The sequence below is a fragment of the Galeopterus variegatus genome, unplaced genomic scaffold, assembly GCF_000696425.1.
Source record: "Galeopterus variegatus unplaced genomic scaffold, G_variegatus-3.0.2 Scaffold5014, whole genome shotgun sequence".
Lineage (NCBI taxonomy): Eukaryota > Metazoa > Chordata > Mammalia > Dermoptera > Cynocephalidae > Galeopterus > Galeopterus variegatus.
This window is the reverse complement of record NW_007731125.1, coordinates 111,622-113,832: the sequence shown is the minus strand read 5'-3', so window position 1 is coordinate 113,832 and position 2,211 is coordinate 111,622. Positions and strand designations below refer to the sequence as shown.

At 42.6% G+C, this 2,211-nt stretch overlaps 1 long non-coding RNA gene across 1 annotated transcript in view; it reads left to right on the top strand.

Moving 5' to 3' along the window:
• LOC103604164 overlaps nt 1-2,211 on the top strand; it is a 142,444-nt gene that overhangs the window by 40,222 nt on the left and 100,011 nt on the right. The gene's annotated exons all lie outside the window — the stretch shown is intronic.

Sequence of the window (2,211 nt, the reverse complement as noted above, 5' to 3'; positions counted from 1 at the left end):
CCGAGGGTTGCGATCCCGTTGCCGGTCCCAGTCCAGTACGGGCACGACACTGAGGGTTGCGGTCTGTTGCCGGACATGGAAAAAAGACAAAAAAAAAAATATATATATATATATATATATATATATATATATGGTATTCCTGCCCATAAGGAAAACAAAAAGTTATTCCCCTACATGAAATAATTGGTTTGAACAATTTGTCCTGACATATATTTATATTTTTAATAAGTATTTATTGATTACCTACTGATTTCCAGTCATTGTTTTAGGAACTAGAGATAGAGTCTATACCAGGGATTGTCAACCTGGGCACACTGACATTTTGGACAAATAATTCTTTGTTGTGGGGAGCTCTCCTGTGCATTGCAGCATGTTTAGCAGCATCCTTGTTCTCTACCCACAAAATAACAGAGGTGTCCCCTCCCCCAGTTGTGACAATCAAAACTGTCTCCAGACCTTGCCAAATGCTCCCAGAAGAGGGGCAGCAAAACCACCCCTGGTTAATACCCTCTCGCCCTGTGCCTGCTTTCTTGGAGCTTACTTATGGGTAGGCTAAAAAAGGAGGCAAGGATAAATAATATGATTTCCAGTAATATCTACGTGAACTAATAGAGAGTGATGAGGGGAAGGCCTATTTAAACAGGGTAGTCAGAGACATCCCCGCAAACCTTCTTCACACCCCCAAACACTGCTAAAACAATAACTGCCCCTGCATTGGTAAATGGCATAGCAATGTAAAAACTCATTCCAGCAAAGGTTTTTATGGGCCTCCTTGGATTGAAAGTCATAATTCATGCTCCAGCCATTACATAGCTCTTCTTAACCTACTCCAGCCCTGAGAAGGAAAGAAATACAAATGAAATTAAAGTCAAAATTAGTGTCCATGTTTGAGCCTCCCTATTCCCATTTCTGCTCCTGTGGAGTCTCAGCATTTCTTTCTACTTAGAGATGAAGAGAGGATTGAAAGGTCACTGACAGGCTGGCAGATATCAGCAGCAGAAGTTGTAACATCTCTGGTTCCATTCTGTTCTCTTTTTATTTGGACACATTTCACTGATACTTACTGAGATGGGATCAAGATGATAGTTCAGAGATTGTTTTCTGCATAGCCCAGTTTACTTTAAAAGTTCCTGTTGATGCCTTGGATGCAAATTTTTGCTGATCTAAGTTTCAGACTCTGCCAGAAGTGGCTATTAACCTACAGATGGACAATCAGAGATAATAATCCTTTTTATATTTTCATAATATCAACACCATTTTGTCAGAATCTCCCTTCTATTTGCACATTGCAGACCATTCCTTACCTCTTCCAATGGTGGCTATGTGATAACTTGGCTGGCTCCCTGTCCCTGTGTCCCTCAGCCTAGTTCTGCCTCTCTGTCCCCAACACTCTCAGGCTGAAATCCAAGCATCCATGCTTGGATTTACAGTCCTTTCTCCATGACATAGAGACAGCTGTCCATCTGGCTTTGCTTTGTATTGATGTCCAGGTTCAGTAGCTGTTCCTTGTCATACTTCTCCATTTGTATGGGAACTGCAGCTTCATCAAGACCTAATGCCCATGACAAGGACCTCCACTGCCAACTCACAGACAGTTGTTCTTTTACTTGTTTGCTCATTCATCTTATAAACACCTATCAAGTGTTACTGTAATCCAGGCCACAGGCTATGTACAGGTGCCCACCCCTTGATATTCCTACCAATCTTCCTAGACCTCTCGCTACTGGGCATCATGCTTTGCCCAAATGCCTGGAATGTCTCCCGTTATTTGCACCTGAGCCCAGCCCGATTGTTTGCTTCATCCATATAAATCAATCCAGTTTTAAAATTCCTTCCAGCCTTGACCCAGCCTGCCCCAAGACTGTCTATTCTCTATTTTCATATATGAATTTCAAAGTTTATTCTTTTTTTTTTTTTTTTTTTTTCTTTTTTTGTGACTGGTAACGGGATCGCAACCCTCGGTGTTGAGCTCGCACCGCGCTCAACCAGTGAGCGGACCGGTCTCTATATGGGATCCGAACCCTCGGCGGGAGTGCCACCACACTCCCAGGCGCCACACTCTACTGAGTGCGCCACCGGGCCGGCCCCAAAGTTTATTCTTAAAACAAAGGTTTATTTTTTTTTCTGTATGGGCTTCTAGTTGCTTTTCATTGCATATGAAGCATTGATTTGTTTGGGGGGATGTTTTTTAGTTGTGTGTGGTTCTAGGAA